We start from the raw sequence: 25,404 nt of genomic DNA on the forward strand, positions 1-25,404 counted from the left end.
AGGAAAGTTGAGTGCCTCATTTAGTTAATAGATAATATGGACTCTACCATAAATGCATCAAATATCTAAGTTTGAATCTTAATCATGAAATTCTAGATACAAAAGAAATCTCCTAAATTTCACCAACATCAATAACAAAAGCCTCTTGATTTAAATTTGCATTCTAATGAATGCAATGTTCATTGTTGTGGTAATATTAACAATGTGTTGCCCTGTCACTCTTGTTTTTAGACAGCCGCCATGTTTTTGACTAGAAGTGAACAGAGATCAAGATCAGCACCACACCGCCTTATAAATATTACTGCAACAGGTCATATTGATTTTTAAGTTTGTGAATAAAATCTTTTTCTTTACAATCTAATGTTATGAAAAGAATTTCAATTTCTCCATGAAACTGTAGCTTCTGTATATAAATATATTGCATATAAATAATGTATACTACAAATGCATATATTTTTCAACATTTAAGGGTATTGTACCTTTAACTCATAATTAATATATTTTAGTTTCTACATTTTCTTCACCTATTTAATTAAATACAAACACAGATTATGGTTCTAATTCATTTTAATTTTTTTAATAAGGGGCTGAAGATATGCTACATGGATTAAGGGCACTTTATATGATCTCTTGATTGACTAGGTTTTGTTTCCCAACAACTACATTGTGGTTCACAATCATTTGTATGATCTGATGTCCTCTTTGTATCTCCATTTATATAAGGCATTCACATGGTACACATATATACATAATGGAAAACAGTCATATAGATCATAAAAAATGTAGAGTTTTAAAAATCTTTAAATAAAATCAAGAACATCTACTCTTGTCATTAATTTGCTTTGTAGTACAAAGTAACAAACCTTTTCTTAAATTCTTTTCTGCTTCTTTGGGGAACCCTAGTCCCTCCTTTTTTAAAAAAAGTTTTGTTTATATTGGCTGTATTTTACTTGATTTAAAATCATGCAAGCAGCTTGGGAGATGGCCTATTTGCCAAAATGCTTGCTTTCTAAACATGGTAGACAGAGTTTAATTGCTAGCACCTGTATAGAACATCAGGTACTTTGTGGCATACTCTTATACTACCATTGCTGAGAAGGATAGATTAGAAGGGTACCTGCAGTTTGCAGCCTTGGCATTTTAGCCTAATAATGGAGTTCCAGGTTCTATAACTTTCTGCTTAACAAATTAACACAGTGGTGTCTGTGAAAGGGCTCATCAGTTCAAGATGCTTGCTTTCAAGGATGACTACTTAAGATCCATCTCTAAGAACCATGCAGGAGAAAGAAACAACCTGCATGTGCTTGGTGTCACTCAGATACACAAACAAACTAAAGAAATTAATGTAAAAGTGAAAATAGTAACAGCAACCACAGAAACAGAATGGTAAAGCTAAAATATCTAGCTAAAATATCTTCCATGTAGTTATTTGCACATATATATGCACATTTGCAAAAACACAGGTACATATGTGTATGAACAGATACATGTGCCCCAAATACAGTAGTATGTAATACTTCTATAAACAGACACCATTTGTTTGTACATCATATGTATATGTAATATGATATATACATATGATATATGACATATAGTAGATTAACTAAGTAAAAGGTGGTGTCAGTGAGATGTCTTATCAGATCAAAGTATTTGCCCCAAAGTCTGGCTACTTAAGTTCCATCTCTGCAAACCATGTGGTGGAAAGAGAGAGCCCACATTTATTTCCTAGTTATGTTTTTAATCATAGATGTATGATTAAATCAAGTAAAACCTAGTGGTCTTCCCAAACATACTACTGTTTATAGTGACAACATACCCAATTCATTTTCATGCCATCTGAAGTAGACAATACATGGTTTTACCTCACTTACTTTACTGTGTACAGTACATCAGAGCATCTTTATCCTAACAGTGACTTAGGACTGAACGGTCAGCCTTTAGCATTCCTTCCTCCTGTCTCCCTAGCCTATGTTATCTACTCACCAGCATTCTGTTCTCAACTCCTTGGATAGTGGCTCTTTTGGATTACACAGTAAAAATCACATGATGCTTCTACTCATTTTCTATTATTTACCATAATAACATTGAGTTCCATTTGTTTTGTCACAAATCACAGGCTGTCATCTCACTCACAAGAAGGAAAAAAAGTAGTTCTACTTTCTGTAATTCCTTTGCCTTTTAATCAGAAAATGGAAGTAGAATTTTCTATATCTTTGCTATTGTGTATTGTGTTGGAATATACATGAATGCAGAATTCACTGTGACTGATTACAATTTCTTTGGACATGTATCTAGCAGTTTGATTGATGGATTGAACACTAATTTTATTTTCTAAAATATTGGTATCATGTTGTCTATAATGGATACACACCAACAATGTGCTAATGAAATAAAGGGATTTTTTAAAACTTCTTTGCCAACAGCTTTTATCATTATTTTTATAATGGTCATTCTTACTGGATCCAAGCAATACTTCACTGTGGTTTTGAATTGTTCTTCCTTGATGACTGATGACTTTTAGAAATTTTTTGTCATATGCTTGTTAACTGTTTTTTCTTAGGAGATTTTATTGTAGTTGTTTTATAGATATTATCTAGTTAGGTCAATTGTCTAGGTTGCCATCAGGTTGTTTCCGGATTCATTTTATAACTGTTTTTGTTATTGCTTACTTATTTTGATTTCTTTAATCTCCTACATATACTCTACCTCTATTGAAATACACTTTACAAAAATTGAATTAGATTTTTGGTGAAATTTTAATGTTTTTGTGAAATAGTTATTTTCCCATTTGAATGTCTACTTTGTGCAAGAACCTTAAATATTACACATGATCATAACATTTTATAGCCTTCAAGAATATGCCGTGTATTTCAAGGAAAATTTTATGAGCAAGAAAAAATTTATTTAAATTACTTTTAAGAATGAATAAAATAAAAGAAAATAAATCTCAATATAGGAATCATTTGTCAATTTGGAGTTATTCCAGTTTAAAAGTCTCTGAAAGAATTTATTTTTTATCAATAAATAAATTTGAGAGAGCAATTTATTTATCCCTTTATGTAGCATTTATTGGGACACAATGAAGAAAAATTACCAGTGTATGGATTCTGAATTGTGTTTCCAATTTCTATGGACAGTAGTGGAACAAGTGATCTTCTATTGTGCACTGATTCCTTTGATAATAACTTTATTTTTGTTGATGATTTGTTTTGGTTTGGTAATTCAGTGTTGTGGTCTAGGCTGTGGTCTAGGACTGTGTAGTCCAGGTTGCCCTTCACATCCTGTTCATCCTCCAGTCTCAGTTCCCTGACTTCTGGAAAACAGAACTGAATCACCACAACTAACCCTGCTTTTTGAAGGATACCTTCTAATTGAAGTTAACTCTTAATTCTCTTTTGAATTTTTTTGCATCAGATTAATGTAAAAAGAGTGAAATGTTGATTTTGGATTTAATACAAAGCAATAACAAACAGTTGACTTCATTGAGAAGTGTTATGTGCTTATTTCTTAGAATTTAAAGTCTAACATTAATGACACTTGGCAAATTTGATACCTTAGTTTGGTTGTCTTTCCCATGTTTATATTTTCTTACAAAGGTGTATGCTACACACACACACACACACACACACACACACAACTGGTTTCTCCAAATATTTGATGAAACAATGAAATAATTGTGAATTGGAACATTTATTTGTATATCATACAATACCAATACCTAGAGCATAACCACTTCATTAAAGATTAATACTGTGATTTATATGCATAGAGAAGCTTTATTATATGGAGTAGACTGAATCGATTCTTTCATAATGCACATAAGTTATCACATTGACTTATAAAAGTTCTTGTTCTGACTCAATCACTGTATCTTATTTGTTAGATGGAATGTTTTATCACTATGAAACTCTTGAGATATATAATTCTTTCCTGTTTCAAGTTAAAAATCATGTTAAACATCCACAAACATTAAACCATAACCAGTTAGTCACTATAGTTCTTTTCTTTTGCCATCCTCCCAACTTTGTCTTTTAAGGCTAGTCATAAACGTATGCTTGGAATATATTCCATATATTTCAGAGGACTGTAGTTAATATGCTGCTCATATTTTCCACATTTTGACCACTGGGGACCTTAAAAGAGGTCCCTGACAAAAGACGGTCTTTTGGTTGTCTTGAGAAAGCATTTAGCATTTTTGGAAGACCCTTTGTTCTGCTGATAATGGAGCAGATCCTCTTGAAACATTCTGAGTATTTTACCCAGAACACCATACTTCTCCTTCAGTCTCATATTTACATATACTTCATGAAGTATGCATGGTGTACATTATAAATAATTATATGAACAAATTTGGATTTGATTCATTGAAACTTTCTATTCCTTATTCATAAATTAAACAAATTTAGAGGAAGAATACTTTTTCCTGCTGCTGATCATCCTCATAATGATGATTATTTTTGGTGATTAAGACTGAGAGAGGCTCTCATGTAACCAAGTTTTCCTCAAGCTCACTATGTAGCCTAGAATACTTCTAAATTTTTGATCTCCTTCTACCTTATAGGGAGTAGGATTACAGGTATGTGATATAAGGCTTGTTGTTGAAGTTATTTCTTAAAAAAATTTATAACAAAATCTAACATACTTTAATGTTATAGTCAACTCAAAAAAACCTTTAGAATGTCTATTTAGGACCTTTCCAATTAAACATATTTTCTTTTCTTTTCTTTTCTTTTATTTTTGGTTTGGCTTTTCGAGACAGGGTTTCTCTGCCTTGAACTCAGAAATCCGCCTGCCTCTTAAACACATTTTCTTAAGAATTCCTTTCCTCAATAAAAGTGAGACCTGTAAGATTAAAATACAAAACAATTACACATATATTCTATCTTAGTTTGCATGTTTAAGTCTCATACTTCACACAAATATGTAACAAAAATTGAGATACCATGCAGGGGATACACCTTTCTTCTGCAGACCTTTGATTCGATCCTCAGTATGGCAAAACAAGCAAGCAAGCAAATAAACAAACAAAAAACAAATAGAAAACAACAAATGAGTAATTCAAGCATTCCTGCCCTCCACCCTGTTACCAATGTTGTAGCTGATTAAACATTTACATTTTATTTGATTGTTTATTAAGGGGAATAACTAAAGAATAACTTTCATCCAATCCTGAATATACTTCCTTTGCACATTTTGTTGCATTTGGATATATGCAAATATATGTTATACTATCAACCTGAGGATCAAGGTAATAGATTTTGGTAATATATTTTGGCTTTAGAAAGAATATATTTCTTCAGACTATATAATGACACAATATTCTTTAAAGTCAGTTTTAATATTTTCTTGCAAACACAGTTGTACTTTTTTGTGTTATATTTGTATATATCCCTTAATAGATGAATTATAAATGCCAATATAAAATATCCGTTTTCAGATTCATAGCTTCAAAACTAGATATATGCAAAGACTTGAGGTTTCTCAGCTTAGCTCCCCATTATTTCCTTTCGTCCTTAGGGGGAAGCTGTTTATTTTTTCCTTTTCTATTATGTGTGTCCCTTCTCCATAGATTTATTCATTCTTTTGTTCCTAATCCATGTAGTATTACCTTTATGTTGGTCCTAAACAAATTTTCAGCTTTTGTTCTTGTGTTTGCCTTCATACTAAATATTTTCCTACATTTCCCCTACTTCCCCTGTCTCTGTTATCGGTTTTTAATTTTCCCAGTAAAAGAAATAATGAAATTGGTTGCTTACTTTGTCTTCTTTCTGTCCTTCCTCTTCTCCAGAATCTAACTGAGGGCAATTCAGTTTAATTCACAGTTAATAGCAACTGGGTATTAGCAAGCAGAGTTCATTCCTTATTCTATTTAGTTTGGTAATGTTCTTTAGGACCACTTTTGAATTAATCACATTTGCTAAGATTTCTTTTATTTTTTGCTCATTTCCTAGAAATCATGAGTTTGGAATATTTTTAAATATTATTTCCTGAATGTGCCTTATGCTCATCTTTGAATCATCTTTACTGAATACATTATCTTATTTTAATTTCAAACTTTAATAAAAGGATTACATGAATTTGTTATAATTTAGTATTTCATTTCATCCAATGATTCAACTTTCAGAAGATTTTTGAATTGGTTGTAGAATGTATAGGTTGATCATTTTTATCAAAGTATTGATGTGGAATAGTCAAAATCATGGAAAATGAGCTAGCATGTTAAAACTGAACATTTGTCTAACCTCAAGGGAATATATTTATGCTGAGATCTTGACCATATGATAAGCTCAGAAATTTACCACTCTAGATTCTTACTACTTTATTTATTTGTTGTAAGTACCCAAAGATATACAGTTGTATATAAATTCACTGTTTCTAATGTTACATTCCAGAGCCATCAAAAACTACTGCAAAGTTCTTCTATATTACTGTGCTAGTCACTTAATTGGGGGTGAAAGTCCTCCATTGTGTTTAATTGTATGTACATCGATGTGCTTTAACTTTATTACAGTTTTCACACAGAATATTATTTAGTGAAGTAGGCTTTACCTTAAACTAACACAGATGATGAACACAAGAACCACAGAATTGAAATTTCCCTTGCATCTGAATATACAACACCTCTGAGTAGGTTGTAATTATCCTATTGCAATAGAATGAAACATTTCACATCGCTGAAACTGTACTGTTTTTTATTCTGAAAATATACTACATAAATTCCACTTTTATACTTGATAAAATAAACAATGTGCACATCATCCTTTCAGTGCAGATAGATTACTTACTTGCTTCTTGGAACTAAAGGGAAAGACATTTATTCTCCCTTCTAATAGACATACCATTTAATCATTAGGATAGATAAACTTAAGTGGAAGTCTAGATTGGACTTCTATCTTTGTGAAAATTTCCTCCCACACACTTCTCACTATGCTAGGTGTGTGATAAAATATATATAAGTAAACAATCAGTTACTGCTTTTGAGGTTTGCTTTCTAACGGTAAACCGAAGCCTTGTGATACCCTCCAGGCTAGAAGAAGAAGCCTGTCTTCACAGATTTCAAATACAGAAAAGTGAATTTGCCTCATAAAAGAGAAAATTTGAAAGCCATCAAGTGCATGAGGTAAAATTCAAGACACCTGCTTACATTTAAGTGTCACTATAATAAAACTTGAATTTAGCATGATAATATACTCATAAAATGCAGAATATAGCATCATTCTTACTTGCCAAATGTGCATCTGTGAGAATAATATTTTGCTGCCAAAAATAAAGTAAGATCCTATTCTCCTTTTAACAGCATCCTGTGTCACCAAAAACTAAAAGAGATCATAAAAGTTTTAAACTCAAAATCTTAATGTAAGCATTACTCTGCTGATCTGAAACTTATGCAATAGAATTTGGAAATTTAATTTATGTACAAATACATTTTAAAAATTGGTCATATTTATGATTATTTGCACACATTAGCTTTGTTTGAAATATGCAGTAGTTTTGTTATAACAAAGTATTTCTAAAAACATAGCATAAAATATTCTAAATTACATTTTTTTGATGTACACAGAACATCAAAATGTACGTCACAATCTTATAGAATCACAAACATTGTATAAACTTGTGTCACCAGTGTAATGAGCTTCCTGAGTGACATATCCTAAACATGGCTAAGAGTTGCAATATCCAATCCTATATTTGGGAAAACTCATCTTATTGATCTATCGAACTCATAGAAAGAATGCTATGTAAATACGTATCATATATTTCACCTAGAGAAACCTGATTAATCATAATTAGTCATAATTGATATTCTCACATTTATATTAAAACATTTGCTTGTGACATTTTATAAGATTAATAGTAGCCTACCTAATGTATATTAGGAATTGCATGTCATTTTGTGTAAACATTAAAGGTGTAAACATGAAATAATACAAAGCTGGTTTAGAAAAGAATCATATTCAATTCTATTTGTGAGATAGTCAAATTAATGGACATGGACATGATTCAAATATATAGTATTCTCTCCTTTTTTTGTATCAAGGCAAATAAGAAAGGTGATAGTTTTATGATTTAGTAATATTGCACTGGAATAGTCAGAGTAGAGTAATAATTGATTTTATCTACTTCATAACATGCTCAGTATACACCTAATCAAAATGGTTGGCAGGATGTTATGATATTTCAGTGAAGCTGTAGCTATATTTCAGGATACAAGGTGGTGCTGTTTCATTTCAGAATCAACATTGCTTGAAAAAAAAAAGCATAGCTAGAATGAGGACATTGCATTTCATAAAGAGAGCAGATACACAGAAAGAGCCAATCCTATACCTCTACATGCCAGCTATGATTTTGTTCAATGGAAAAGTAGATAAGTTATATTTGTATACGCTGCTCAATGTAAATTCAAAGGCAATAACAATATTCAATGAAGGATGAAATGTTAATTCTTTATAGTTTGCAGGTCTCTGTGGCCTGAAGTATTGGGAGAGACTGCAAAGGCCCTGCTCTTAAAGGAACAACAGTATGTGCTTCTGAAAAATGAAGAGTGAAATCACAGGATTATTTCTATTTCCTTTGACTTCTTTTACAGACAACATTTTAGAGGCTTTGAAAATAAAAGTCCAGCTTCTCTTTCCACTGTAATACCACTGAACAATGGTGCTGGTGAAAACCAAACGTGCCCCTCTTTTCTGTCTATTCAAAAATCCCATCTTTAATGCTATCAGAATGTAAATTTACCTGCTGCAAAGCAGGTGGTTGTTTTTCATCTTATCTTGCTCTATGTTTGTTCTAGAGAAGAGAGAGAAAAATTCGTGCTCTACTTTCGGTAGCAATGTTCCTCTGTGACATCAGTAAAATTAAATCACCTGTCTAGTTTTGTGTCTAACTTAAAGACATGCTTGTTGCTAACACTTTTACACTAGCTTTTGTGTTTTAGCTCTGTAAAAAATTGTAAGTTTTTAAAAAAGTAATAAACATGCTTATCAAAAATTGGTAATGTAGAGAAGTTGAGTCGTTTTGTGTGAGTTGATATACTTGGCAGATCTTTGTAATATTGATCTGCTACAAGTTTTTGTCAGGTGGTTTTTTTTTTACACTTTAATACATTTATCTTATAAATTACCTTCATGTGTTTATCTTATATATTTTACTGCTTTAAATGCACTTAAAAATGACAAAAAATAATAACCTATTCTTAAAGACAGAATCTCATGTAACTCAGACTGTAACTGAAGATGATCTGCAATTTCTGATATTCATCTTCTACCTAGTAAATTCTGAGAGTGTACGTCTGAACCACTGTGTCCAGACAAACTTACATTTTTTTAGCATATTATAATGCTTGTTTTTCAAACTATAAGGTAAAAACACATTGAGTCTTCATAAGTTTGGCATAAACACACTTATTTTGATAATTCATTGTATTTGATATTATGTACAAAATAAATCATTGACTGGCTCACTTATGATAGTATATTAGTTAATTCTAATGAATGTAGTAATACCATGATTATACTCTAGAAAATGAGTTTAAACCTGTAACGTTTAAGTGAATGAAGGGAATGAATGCAAGGTAGTTCATGTAAACAAAAGTTGAATCATGGAAATATTTAACTTATTTAATGCATACAAACCTCCTGAAAGTTATCACACATCCTCTGATATCTCCTTTTCTCTAAGACTAGATATCTAGACACTATGAGAGACATGTTTGTCCCTTTTTTGGGAAATTCACATGAAGTATTAGAAGGTACTATTGAGACAGAAAGCTTAACTTTGAATTTCATAAAACCTTGACTTGAAAATTATTACAAAAATTCTGTTTTTGTATAGCACAAAGAGAATAAATCTTCAATTTGAATCTATAAAATAGGGATAATATTTCTTTATTCATGGCAAAATCCTTCAGTGAGATGATATATATCTATCTTAGAGTTTCCATTACTGTGTAAAGACACCATGACCAAGGCAATTCCTAAAAGGACAATATTTAACTGAGGCTGGCTTACAGATTCAGAGGTTCAGTCCATTATCATCATGGAGGGATGCATGGCAGCGTCCAGAGAGCCATGGAGCTGGAGAAGGAACTGAGAGTTCTACATCTTGTTCTAATGGGAACCAGGAGAAGACAGTCACTTTGAAGCTAGAAGAAGGGTTACCAAACCCACTCTGAGAATGACACACTTCTTCAACAAGACCACACCTTCTAATAGTGCCATTCTCTGGGCCAAGATATTTAAACTCCACAATTTCTAATGCCTAACAAATAGTAAATTCTCAATAATTAGGTATTTATTATAGCTTCAGAGACACACTTTTTGTAAATATCTTTGAACGCCATTAGAACACAAGGAAAAAAATACCTAAAGATTTTACCTAAAAATACCTAAAGATATAACTTCTATCAACAAACAGTAAATTTTATCTTAACTGAACAGAAGAGAAACTATGAAAATTTGGTAGATGCCATGAACTTAAAGAAAGTGTTTCTCATCATGGACTCTGCTATGTGATATAGAATTGAGGTTTTGGGATAGGCAAGACTAGGCAATTCCAATTTTATTTCTAGATTTAATATATTTGTATTTTATATGTATGAGTGTTAACTTGCATGTATGTAATTGTGCCATGCCTTTAGTTGGTGCCTGTGGAAGACAGAAGAGGCTTAGATCATATAGAACTGTAGTTACATATGCTTTTGAGCCATTTGTGGATGTGGGGAGCAGAATGTATTCTCTTATACAATGAAGAGAGAGCAAGCAGGGGTGTCTTTCTCACTGAGATATCTCTCCATTATTTATTTCATGCTTTTAAGAAATCCCAATGTTTACTTCTTTTAAAGTTCATAAACTTCTATTTTACAGTTGATAAAACTTACCCTGGGTTTAAGTGATGAAATAATGAGTTTTATGAGAGAGCATATTAATAGGTCTAGTTATTAAACTGCCTGAGACATCTAGGTATCTAGATATCTAGATATCTTCTTTTTGTTCCAGCTCTGAGAGGGACCTCATTTCCCAGAACAATACTAATGCAGTTTATTCAGTGTGGACATGTGCAACTGATGCTGTCATGGTGCCTTCACTCCTAAGTTCTAGTGTCTTTGGTGTTGCAGGTACTCTGCAGGCTACCAAAAGAAAAATGTAAACACCAACCCAGTCATAAAACTGTTAACCTGTAGTTTTCTGCCTGAACGTTATGCCAGGGTAATGATAGCACAGAACTTTTGGGAATAGCCAACCAATATCTTATTTGACTTAAAACTCACTCCATTAGATGCAACCCATACTAGACACAGCTTAGAAGACCAAGAAGATGAAGGTAAAATCAAGCATCGCTGGTCTAAGAAAATATTAGTAAAATGATGCATAATTATATTCTGCTGTATTCACAGATCAGTATATTATCCAGTCGTTTTAGCCAGCTTCCTAGAATAGCAGATGGGAAAAAATGTAGAGACTCACAGACAGACATTATGTGGAGAGTCTAAAAGTAATGTCTCCATTAAATATCACTCCTCAGAGCTTAGGGAATCCTAAGAAGAGGAGATGGAAATAATGTAAGAGTCAGAGAGTATGGAGGACCCTCAAGAAAAAGGCCATATGAATCAACTAATCAAGGCACAGATGAACTCACAGAGACTCAAGTAGCAAACAAGGGCTTATAAGGGGTTGAACAGGGTCTTTTACATATGTATAGCTTTTAGCATACTATTTTTATGGGACTCCTGAGTTAGAGAATAAATGGATTTCTATTGTGCCTGTACTTAGAATTTTTTTCCTTCTGTTGGGTTGCTTTGTCCAACTTTGATATGTAGGGTTTTGCGGTATCATTTTAAATTTTATTCTGTTATGTTTGGTTATTTTCTTAGAAGTCTGTTGTTTTCTAATGAGAGACAGAGAGGAGGTGGATCTGAATGAAAAGCCAGGCATGGAGGAACCTGGAGAAGTAGAGAGAGGCAAAACTATAATTAGGATACATTGTATGAGAAAAGAATCCATTTTCAACACACAAAGAAAAGATAGAAACAAAAATAGAGTGTACATATTGGGACTTGGAAGCCCGAGGAAGCTGATAAATCGGATGTTTTCTAATGTTAGATATATGAGAACTCACCTGTTTATTATAGTTCTTACTGTCTGAATTTAAAGATTGATTGGGAGCCCTTGGCCCAGAGGAGCCGCTCCACTGCATATGTCAAAGGATCTGAAGTTTAGATGTACGAGTCTAGGGAAATAGCTCAGGGCTGAGAAGAAAGGCAGAAAGTCTAACATAAGCAATATGTGGCCAGAAATTACCATTAGTCACTTATCGTTTCCAGTATGTAAGGTCTAGATTTTTTTAATTGTTTTGGAACCAGAACACATTTTCCTTTGAGTATTCCAAGTTGACTTTAATCTGCCTCATTAGACAAGTAACTGAGATGGATCAAAGAGGTATGTGTGCTTCGTAATTCTGCCCATTTTCTCTTATCTTTGACACAGGGTTATAGACCAATACAATTAATTTTGACATTTTCTTTATCTTGTCAGAACACTATAAATTTAGTAACAATATATATTACATTAAGTTATTATTTTTATGGTTCTAGGCATTCATTTCTTCTCTATAAGCATTATACACATATATTCGTATTTAGATTAGATAAAATGTGAGCCTTTTTAAATATTTAAATGTTTATAATTTAAAGACTATAGTAGAACAAATTTATATTTATACATAATGTCCTATGATCAAATTATAGACTAAACTTTTCTATGTGTAAATATTTTAAATGATTAATATTTAATAATTGCAGGTATTTCTGGGATATATATATATATATATATATATATGCCATTTTGTGTATAGGATGTCATTGTTGACTTTATGTATTTTTGGTTCATTTGTTAATTGACCTGGATTAACACTGCAATTTTTTCTTACAATGTGAATATAGGAGCTGCATTATCAGAAATCTTACAAATTTAAAAGTAGTCTCTATTAGACTTTGTTTCTGAAAAATATTTTGTCCTGCATCCATTCAGTGTTTGGCCTGTTTTATTTCTCTCAGAAGTTTGTTCAGAAAGATTTATCATTGTATGGTAACTATTGTTAAGAAGGATGGTGTTAGACTAGCATTATTTTTTTTACAGTCAAGCAGGTTCTTACTAACATAAAATTACTAGAAATATTTCTCTGCCTCTGCCATCCACAGGACATGTACTAGCTCTCATAGGCTCACACTGGCCCCACTTCTCTCTTGCTGTGGTGTTTGACAGTCATCCCATGGTTCTGGAATGTCCAGTATGCTGGAGTCTTGACTACAGCTGAGATTCTATCTTAGTCAATGTCATTTCCCCGACTCTCATACTACCAAGCTCCACCTTCTCTCCAAAACCCCTTCCATTCTTCAGCATTCATGATGCCAATACCAACCAGTACCTCATCCAAGAATCTTACACATATCAAGGCAGTGGCCATCTTGAAATATGGGCTTGCCTGCTCTGGACCTGAGTTTCTGTGTGCTGACTCTGAAGAAATAGTTCCCAGAAGATTTTCCTCTACCACGCTGGTCTTCTTTTAAATACAGCTGATAGGTCAGCCCCAGCTAATCAGTATTTTTTTGTCCTAGTAAAACAAAGGTTCCACTTCAGTGGTGCTGATTTTTTTATTTATCAAGCTGATTCTTTAGCAGAGATGACCAGAAATACCACAGAAGTTTAATTCTAAATATCAAATGAATGGTCCTGATAGAGTCTTTAAGAGATTCTTGAACTTCTCTCTGCAATGTCACATGCCACACCTCTACTATTATGTGATTTTTTCTCCACTAGTATCTTACTTTAGTCTCTTAGATAATATTGAATTAAGATGTGGACACCACACAGTCTTTCAGCCCCCAAATTCAAAAGGCACCACAAGCTTTCCCAAAAAATCATAGCCATGTTTGTCAGGCCAATGCCCCACATATGGCACCATTTTGTGTCCTAGTTACTTTAGTGTTGCTGCTATCAACACTATAACCAAAACAAAAATGGTGGTGGAAAGTGCCTATTTCACCTTATAATTTATAGTTTACTATCAAGGGAAGACAAGACAGAAGCTGAAGTGGAGACCGCAAAACAACACCACTTATTGGTTTCCTTCTTTTGCTTTCTTCCCAGAGTAGCACTGCCTGCAATTGTCTGGGCCTTCCTACAATAATTATTAATCACAAAAGCTCTCCTACTGACATGACTCTAGGCCAAGCTGAAGGAAGAAATTCCTCAATCTAGGTTCCCTCTACCCAGATGACTCCAGTTTGTTTCAAGTTTACAAAAGTAACTAGTTCAATGAATACATTTTCCTGGCATTGTGTTATCCTAACTCAATAGCTATTATCTTTTATTTACATAGATAATTTATCATTGCTCAGTTTGGCTGTCTCAAGAATTACTTATGTAGCAAAATTCTATTTTCATGTTTTTATCCTGAAAAATCTCTCCATTTACCTTTTATCTTAATATTTTATTGTCTATCTTTGTATTTTATTTGGGTATTTAGTTTACTGCTTTAAAACTTTTATTTAGTTGGGACCATATTATATGAGCTAATCAGTATTTTACTCATTTAAGTAAGAAGTGTCTTAATGCAATTGTTAAGCCAGATATAAGTTTATTTTATATTTATGTAACTCAAAGTCACTATTCCAAATTTAGAGCTGTTATTCTCATAGACACTTACTGACTGTGGTAAATATGACACTTGAACATAGAACTACCTCTTTGTTTTATTTTAGGTATTTCATGGTAATGTCATAGATACTACACTGAAATAGGTAGAAAAATATCTATTGATTCAGGACCAGAATATTTCATTTAGCAATTAAAGCATGAATTTTAATGTTTTTCGCTATTCAATGGTCAGTCATATATATCTCCTATCTTCTTATGTATCTGATGATTGATTATGATAAAAATTCAGTTCTTAGCTGGATTTTCACTAATTGATGTATATAGGAATCATGAAAGGTCTATCATATTCTATTATTTGGCTTCCATTTTATTAGACTGACTAATTTTTATGGAATTTTAAGTCAAGACTACATATTTATAGTTCATATGTATTTTATTTGATTAACTCTTACAGAGATTTTTCACAGACTTTCTCTTTGCAATGTTAAATTTTATTTAGTTTGTTCTCAATTTTCATCTAATGCTGATTTCTTTTATAAATCAATTTTTGGAAAGCATCTATTTTATATTACAATCAGAATTATAAACTTTTAAGTGTTTAAGTAAGGAAGTCTCAGAGAATGATAGAAGTAGTTATATTTTATTTATTTACTTATTTATTTATTAATTTACTTTTTACACTTCATATTTTATCCACTTTCTTTCCACATTCTGCCCGTTCCACATCCCACACCTCCAACCTACCCCCCTGTCTCCACGAGGCTGTTCCAACCCCCCACCCGACTTGACCTCTAAACTCACTGGGGCCTCCAGTTTCTTGAAGGTTAAGTACATCATCTCTGATTGAACACAGACCCAGCAGTTCTCTGCTATACATGTGTTGGGGGTCTCATATCAGCTGGTGTATGCTGCGTTTTTGGTGGTTGAGTGTTTGTGTGATCTCAGAGATCCAGACTAATTGAGACTGCTGGTCTTCCTATAGGGTTGCCCTCCTCTTCACCTTCTTTCAGCCTTTCCCTAATTCAACTACAGGGGTCAGCAGCTTTTGTCTATTGGTTGGGTGCAAGTATCTGCATCTGACTCTTTCAGCTGCTTGTTGGGTTTTCCAGAGGGCAGTCATGATAGGTCCCTTTTATTGTGAGTGCTCCATAGCCTCAGTAATAGTGTCAGGCCTTGGGACCTCTCCTTGAGCTGGATTACACTTTGGGCCTGTCACTGGACTTACTTTTCCTCAGGCTTCTCTCCTGTAGTCCACCCATATGAAGATAGTGGGACACGTGCCCCTGTGGCAAGGTGGAGCATCTTTTGAGTATATTCCCAAGAGTGGTATTGCTGGATCTTCAGGTAGATCTATTTTCAATTTTCTGGGGAACCTCCAAAATGATTTCCAGAGTGGTTGTACCATTTTCACTCCCACCAGCAATGGAGAAGTGTTCCCTTTTCTCCACATCCTTGTCAACATGTGCTGTGTCTTGAGGTTTTGATTTTAGCCATTCTAATTGGTGTAAGGTGGAATCTCAGGAACAATTATGGGTCAGAGTTTTGACTATGGAATGGCAACCCCTCCCTTATTTCTCCCTTATTTGATGCCCTGTCTTCCTGCTGGAGGTGGGCTCTATAAGTTCCTTCTCCCTACTGTAGGACATTTCATCTAGGATCCTTCCCTTTGAGTTCTGAAAGCCTCTCACTTCCGAGGTCTGTTGCATTCTGGAGGGTTCCCCTAACCTCTAGCTTTATAGGTTGCCTGTTTCCATTTTTATGCTGCTCTCAGGGCTTCAGTCCTTTTCCTTCACCCAATACCATATCAGGTTCTCCTCTCACCCTGACCCCTGTCCACTTTTCCTCCCATGTTCATCCCTCCCTCCCTACTTGTGATTGCTTTCTTCTCCTTCCCCAGTGAGACTGAGAAGTCCTCACTTTTGCCCTTCAGCTTGTTGAAATTTTTGAGTTCTGTGGACTATATCTTGAGTATTCTGTACTTCTATTTATTTATTTATTTATTTATTTATTTATTTTGGCTAATATACACTTATCAGTATGTACATACTTTGCCTGTCCTTTTGGGTCTGAGTTACCTTACTTAAGATGATATTTTCTAGTTCTATCCATTTGCCTGCAAAACTCAGGATGTCCTTGTTCTTAATAGTTGAGTAGTATTCCATTGTGTAAATTAATCAAATTTTCTGTATCCATTCTTTTGTGGTGGGAAATCTGGGCTGTTTCAAGCTTCTGGGTATCACAAATAAGGCCAGTATGAATGTAGTGGGACACATGCCTCTGTGGCAAGGAGGAACATCTTTTGGGTATATTCTCAAGAGTGGTATTGCTGGGTCTTCAGGTAGATCTATTTCCAATTTTTTGAGGAATCTCCAAATTGATTTCCAGAATGATTGTACCAGTTTTCACTACCACCAGCAATGGAGGAGTGTTCCCTTTCCGCCACATCCTCTCCAACATTTGTTATCACCTGAGGTTTTGATCTTAGCCATTCTGATTCATATAAGGTGGAATCTCAGGGTCATTTTAATTTGCATTTCTTTGATCACTAAGGACTTTGAACATTTCTTAGGTGCTACTCAGCTATTCCAGATTCCTCTGTTGTGAATTCTTGGTTTAGTTCTATACCTCATTTTTTTGATTGGGTTGTATGGTTTTTTTTTACAACTACATTTTGAGTTTTATGACACTGAATATTCTAATTTTCTTTCTTGCTCATTTTTGTAATAGATTACTATGTTTATGTAATATGTGATTGACTGAGCAATGAGAAGGGACAATGTTTACAACGAACAATTACCTAACAAACAACATAAGACATTATTTTTACCAAAATGTTGATAGAATTGATTTCAGCAAAGTTGAATTATTTTAAACCTGATATGGATATCTCCTCAGAGGCCTTCAAGAGTCAGACATATTCAGAGGCAGATGCTCACAACTAGCCATTGAACTGATCATGGGGTTCTCAATAGAGGAGTTAGAGTGAAGACTGAAGGAGCTGAAAGGGTTTGTGGCACCATGAGGAGAGCAACAATACCAACCAACCACAGCTCCCAGGGTTTAAACCACCAGCCTGGGAGCACTTAGGGGGGGATCCAGGGCTTCAGCTGAATATGTAAAAGTGGAGGGCCCTGCTGGGCATAGGTGGAAGAAGAGAACCTTGACCTCATGAAGGCTGGATGCCCCAGGGGGTGGGAATTTTGAGGGTGGGGAGGTGGGAGTGGGGGGGGTAGATAGAGGTTACATCCACAGAGAAGAAGGAGGAGGGGCGAGGGGATTGGGGGTTCCGAGGGGGTGGTGGGGGATGGGGTAAGGGGACAACATAGGAAATGTAAATAAATCATCCAATAAAAAAGAAAAGGGAAAAAAAAAACTTGATCAAGTAGTTTGATATACACTACTCTGTAGTACCTTTTCTACTGCTATACACTATATTTGTAAGCAATATCCAGAATGATATCTTAAGTAGTAAGCATATAGATATATATTGTTAGCATATATATATACATACATATATATATATATTTGTATATATTAGACAATGGGTTATGAACAGCTGAAACTTGAAGGTGCACATATTTATTTGATTTTCAAGGGAATTAAATATTCTCTCTTAAGTGAAGTATATCAGAGATTATAATTTCAAGATGTAGTACGTGAATATTCTAGACATATTCCTTAGCCTTACAATAAAAAAACAAAACAAAACAAAACAAATAAGCATCAAAAACATCTTCTAGCTGAGATTTGTGTCCAATCTCACAAATTAGAAGAACAGCTGGAAATCATTTGTAACTCAGTCACAATTATTTTTCTTGAAAATATGTATAAGGGAGAAAGAAAATTCCACATCTTGTGACTTTGTTCTCTTATTTGTAAAATCAATACAAGGCCTGGATTTTTCAGTAATAACTCAGTCATTCTTTCTTAAAAACATAAAGCTTAAAAAGAGGGAACAACTCACCTCATTTTCTTTATAATTTTGATGTCACATCTTTTTATCTATAATATTATTATCAAGTTTCAAATACCAATACAGATTTTAAAACATTACTACCACAAAAGTTCATAAGGTTTGAAATGAAATGAGGCAACTTTTCAAAATAGGATCCTTGTTCTTACAGAAACATGAACTCTTCAGTTGCTTTAGAAGCCAAGTCTCTAAAACTACTAATAAGAATATTGCAGTCTCAGTTCTTTATGGAACAGCAGTTTTTGTGTCTGGAATCTGAGCCTTGAGCTTTAATTTATGATTGCCATGTGCAATGTATTCCATGTACACTTTTATTCTTTTTTGCTCCAGTTTAATTTTTATAGACTGTCATGTACTATATATGAACTCATTTTTGCACTAAACCCTTTGGCAAGCTCACTTTAGTATTTAAGGAATTGCCTGTCTATTTAAGAACTTGGCTTAAAATAACAATGGGGCAAATGGTAGAAAGATGTCAGAAATCTGCTTTTGAATTACCAGCCAATGAGCAAATATAGACATGCACACACACGTTAGACTGAGTAGCTAAAATAAGTTATGCTTAATTATAAACTATGTGAATCATTAATTTGCACCAAACCATAGGTCTTTTGGAGTGCTGTAGACTATGGGGCAGAGACATTTAGTTTCTGCTCAATACAGGGAAAGAGTGCTGAATCAGGACAGGATTTTACTTTAGATGCCTTTTGCTAATGTTGCCCAACATATAAAACACCCTGAAACACTTGGATTTTTTTTGGTTTGGTTTGGTTTTTGTTTCTTTGGGGTTTTTTTCTTACATATTTCAGCCAGAATCAATTGGGCACAGTGCCCTATAAGATCTTCAATGTAAAATGCAGAATTTTCAGAAGTTAGATGAAAATATCCTTACACTATCAAAGAATACCTTATGTGTAAGAAAAGTATTGCTATGTTAAAATTTGAACTGTTGTATTTGAAATGTATAAAATTTCTATGTGGAAGGTAAGATTGCAACATTAGAATCTATTAACTTGAAGTTACTCTAGGCTAAAGACACAAGAAAGCCAGAATTTAATTTTTTTCTTTGTGGTTCAAGGGTTCAAAACTGTGACCCTGATGCTATTACCATTGAGTTACATCTTAAGCTTCTCCTTTTTCTATTTTGCTAAAGATCAAAAGTCACTCATATATCCTAGAAAAGTATAAAGGGACAACATTGAAGAGAACCTCGTAATCTGTTGAATTAAGAAATTAATGTTTTTATATTTAAAAAGGAATTATTGGTATTGCCGTATTTTCTGCCTACATATAACCAAGATCAGGTGGATCCCAAGTGTAATTCATTAATTTTGATAGGTTGGTAGATATGAAACTGTATTCAGCAGCATTGACTGACACATTTTAGGAAAAAGAATAGAGCTAATGAGCAATTAGGCAGAGTGAAAACGTTAATGTTGAATTAATCAGGACAACATCTCTATTAGTATGTTGTTAGGGCACCTCCTTATTTTGTTGCATGTGAAGCACATTAGAAATAATTAAGCTAACCATTAGAATCATAGACTGAACTGGCTTGGGAGTTCAGGATGAGCTCATTTGTTTAGTGTGTTAGAGGGACTGATTTCAGTTATCAACACTGCCAAAACAGTGTAATAAAAATATCTCATCATTTTCTCCTCTAGTACTTGATTTGGACAATCCATTTTGCTGTCAGCTTATAAGAGAACTTTGCAATCTCCTTTGTAAGAATGAGGCAATAAGAGAATATCACTGATCATTTATTTTCAATGAGAATATCCACATACATCTCCTCTAGATGCAAAGAAATACCAACAAAACTTCCACTCTTTATTTAACCTGAGCTAAAAGCTTTTCTCATTATTAACATTTTTTAATTTTTTTAATTTAAAAATATTTTAATTTGAATATAATTACACTATTCTCTTCCCTTCCCCCTCCAATTCTCATATGTCTCCTATCCATTACCATTCAAATTCATGATTCATAGACTCTTTTGTTAAAATTATGTATATTTATATATACATATATACTTATATGAGAGCTAAAATTATCAATTACATATGTGTGTGTATAAACACACATTAATATATGTGTGTGAGTGTGTGAATACTGCATACATTTGTGGCTAATATGTTTTAAGGACTGACAATTTAGTCTTAGATTGCCAAACAGGGTACTCAGCACTGAAGAATACTAATTTTCCCTCTCTCTACAGTCAGTTTTGCTTTTCTGTAATAGTCTCTGTATGCTGCGAACCAAAGCATCTTTAATGAGGAGTCACAGCTAAAATTATCAACCATGATTCAGCTATGCTCATTCCTGTTTTACTAATACTATCCAGGAAATGGAAACAACCTGAAGGTTCTTCAATTGATGAATGGATACTAAACATGTGGTTCATATACACAATGAAATCTATCTGGCTGAAGAGAATAATGAAATAATTAAATTTTCAGGTAAATGGATGAAACTTGAAACGTTCATGCTGAATGTTGTTACTGGATCCATTAAGAAGACCATTACATACACTTGTTTCTTAGTTCTTCCTAGCTCTATATCTTCACATGTGAAAAAAGGACCTAGAATAACCACATATATCAGGGGACTCTAAAGGCGTTTTGGGGGAGTGAAACTGTAGAGAATGGAACAACAATATACAGGTAATGGGAAGAGATCAATGAGAAATTGGGAGTTGGAAAGGTATATGGAGTAAAGTATAAGAGAAAGAAAGAAAGAAAGAAAGAAAGAAAGAAAGAAAGAAAGAAAGAAAGAAGGAAGGAAAGGAAGAAAGAAGAAAGAAATATAATAATCTGAAAAGATATAGAGAAATCATTTCATATTTATCTATTTGTATGTGTGTGTATGTGTGTGTGTGTGTGTGTGTGTGTATACATATATAAAGTTATGCTAGTTGGAGTGATAGTGTTCCCACAAAGAGCTATAGATCTTTTAACAAAAGTCTCAGAACAAGGCCTGCCAGAACAATGCAGACTATTGTTGACACGCTTGGTTGCCTTCAATAAATTGAAATTACTCCTGTTGTAGAATCCATGCACTTCAGACATAAGGCTGGGAGAACTGGAGCTGGATCTGAACTGAAAGCCTGTTCCATGAGGACTAGTTTTCATAGCTTCTGAAGTTAGTATTCAAGCTGTCTCGAAGAGGAGAAATCAATGGTCTCACAGAGCTATAGATTCCTAGGAACCACAGTATTTCAGGCTCATCAAGACAGCCTGAAAGGGTCAAAAGTGACATTTATATCTGGGAAGTAAATAACAGCAGTTTAATTGAATTTAAGGCACAATGAACAGGACCCCTGTTGTTCCTGATAGTGTAAATCTAGCCAACTACAAAGGGTAGTGAAGTCATGGGTCTCAGAGGAGTACCTGCCCCCACCACATCCTAAACCAGCATAACTGGTAACTACATTCTAAATATTTATATTCAATTTTTTTCTTGTCTGGAAAAATGTAAAAGCAACATTTAAATTTCTCAGCAGACAGTATTGCCCAAGTAAGAACTCATCATTCTGTGAAGTCTGAGAAAAAAATTTAACACTGAACAACTTGTAACCTTTAGGGAAGTTTCATTATTTTTAACTCTCTTGTGTCACACTTAGAATATTATATGTTCTAAAATGTCTCACTAAGAAGACCCAATAATTATCCAAAGTTATGAAGTTTTGTAGATTTAAGTGAACCTTAGTCTACTTATAGTTAATATTTGATGAAACTTTCTTAACATTTTAACAGTTCTCCTAATATGCCCATTCCTTCTAAAACTCTCTGTATACAACACAATTATGTCAGAATGAATAAAATACTTATATTTCAATTTGGTCAGGTATATTTAACTCATTTTAGAATTGTAGAGATTTTAGTTTGGAAATGTGATTTTTATCAGGGAAACATAAAATAAATTTTAATTGTTTTTCATGGAAATGGCAGAAAACAGTGACTCAAAGGATTTAAGTATTTCTCAGAGAGTGTGCTCACCTTATTGAGTCATATTGTCACATGATTCTTAATAAAATATTTTCAGCACCAAAAGTTGTCACCAAACTGTGGCTTGTTTATGTTGATGTTGGCACAAAATAGTCTCCAACTTCTTTAAAATTAAGTGGAGATTTTCTTGGTATCAAGTACCAAAACTTCTTTCTTATCTAGTATAAACTGTAGAAGGAAATAGATGACAGAGGTCTTTTCATTTTATTTTACTGACTCATCTTCAAGCTCTAGATGGCCACCAAAGATAATGACAAAAGACCATATTGTTTTGGAAGTCTCTTATATTCTCCTAACCAACAATTCAGGAAGATTCACATGCATGTATTTTTTCTACACTTTTTTTTTTTTGGCAGGGAGTGTCATCAGACTGTGTGTGATAATTCTCTTAAAATATACAGAGATTGAGAAGATGATTCACTGGTTAGGATCATTTTCTACTCTCCCTAATGAATGAAGTTCAAATCCAGCACCCATACATGGAAGTAAACATTTGACTATAATTTCAGGTCCAGAGAATCCAACATATTTTCTGGCTTCTGTGGTAAACTGAACACATGTGGTAGACACACACATGCATATAAATAAGAATAATACTTTTCTGAATATGTATGTACATACTCAAAATTACTGTGTACTTTTATGTATGCTTATAAACCAATATCTTTTCCTATGGAGTTTTCAGGTAACCAAACTGATAGTTTGTCTTTCTTCTTCCCCTGTTAAAGTCTCTTGTTTTCTCTATCACATGTTCCATAGCACTTATATCCCAGTACCCCAAATACAGCTCTTTTCCTCCCTCTTGCATCAGAATCCTTTTCTCCTTTCCTGGATTCTATGATTACTTCATGTTACACACTCAAATTTAAAGATTCAAGGTAGGATCTATCAATAAAAGAGAATGTATAGTATTTGTCTCTCTATGACTGAGATACTTTCCTTAGATTATCTTCTAGTAAACTTTGTTTTAAATTTCAAGATTTCATTTGGCTTGACCATACTACAGAAAACAATTTTAACCTTCAATGAAATCCAAATCCTCAAGACATATTTACAAAAGTAAAAAAGTAAAAAAAAAAAAATCAAGATTAATAAGGAAGTGTAAAATATCCAGTCACAAAAGAACACACATGGTATGTACACATAGGTAAGTAGATATTAGACAAAATGAAGCTCGGAATGCCCACAATACAACTCACAGACTAAATGAAATCAAGAAGAAAGAACATAACAGCAAAGTGTAGATGCTACAGTCCTAGTCAGAAGGGGGAAGAAAATAATCTCCAGGAAGTAGAAAGAGAGGGATCTGGGAGGAGGAAAAGGGGGAGACATACAAAGGATCAGGAATTTGAAAGGAGTTGTGTAGTAGTGGGAGATGGGGACTTGAGGGTAGCCACTAGAAAGTACCAGATGCTAGGGACCCAGGAGGTTTCCATGTCCCAAGAGGGAGGACATTATCCAAACTAACCAACAAAAGAGAGATAGAACATGTAGACACCATATCTAGTGGATAACCACTGCCCCCAGTTGAGGAATGGGGCCACCTACCTACCTCAAAAATATTAATCCAGAATTCCTCCTGTCAAAAGGAAATGCGGAAATAGAGTGGAACAGAGAATGAAGGAAAGGCCATCCAGAGACTGCCCCACCTAGGGATCCATCCCTTCTGTAGATACCAAACACAGACACTATTGCTGATGCCAAGAAGTGCTTACTGTCAGGAGCCTGGTATAGCTGTCCCCTGAAAGGCTGTGCCAGAGCCTGACCAATACAGATGTCGATGTATGCAGCCAAATATTGGACTGAGTGTGGCAACCCCAGTGGAGACTTCAGGGCAAGGACTGAAGGAGCTGAAAGGATTTGCAACCCTGTAGAAAGAACAACAATATCAACTAACTAGACTCTCCAAAGCTCCTAGGGACTAAGCCACCAATCAAAGAGTACACATAGCTCCAGGTGGATATGTAGCAGAGGATTGCCTTATTGGGCATCACTAGGAGGGAAGAGCCTTGGTCCTGTGGAAGCTCAATGATCCAGAGTAGGAGAATGATAGAGTGTTGAGGCAGAAGTGGGTAGGCAGGTGGGGGAGCACCCTCACAGAGGCAGGAGCATAGGTGAGGAGATTTGTGGAGGTTAAACTAGGAAGGCTAAAAAAGTACCCTAGAGTGGCAAAAACAATGCAGACAAAAATAACATTCCTGAGGAGAATATCATATATTATTATAGAGCTATAATAACAAAAACAGCATCATATTAACAAAAAAAGTTCCTGTACATCAGTGGAGAAAACAGAAGAGACAAACAAAGGTTTAGTCATCTGATATTTGATAAAGATCCCCAAATCACACACTCTGTAAAAAAACAATATCTTCCACAAATAATTAGGGGAAAGTAGATGTCCACATACAGAAGAATTAAACCTATGACTAACACTTTGCACACAATTCACTTCTATGCGTATCAAAGATTGTAATATAAAAAATTAAGAAGCCACAAGAAAACATATGTAGTACCTTCCACAATCTAGGTTTAGCAAAGAATTTTCCAGATACGGCTCCATTTGCTCAGAAAGAGAGACCGAAATTGGCAAATGGAACCTCTTAAAACAAAACAAAAAGGGTTCTGTACCAAAAAAGAAACAATCAAGTGAGAGAGAAACACAACATGAATGAGAGGATTTGGCAGCTATGTATTTGGGAGAGGATTGATATTAAGAATATTATATAAAGAATCGAAATACCAAAGATTCAAAACAAATGGCCCATTTTTT

Source organism: Grammomys surdaster, unplaced genomic scaffold (assembly GCF_004785775.1).
Source record: "Grammomys surdaster isolate TR1022 unplaced genomic scaffold, NIH_TR_1.0 97, whole genome shotgun sequence".
Classification (NCBI taxonomy): domain Eukaryota; kingdom Metazoa; phylum Chordata; class Mammalia; order Rodentia; family Muridae; genus Grammomys; species Grammomys surdaster.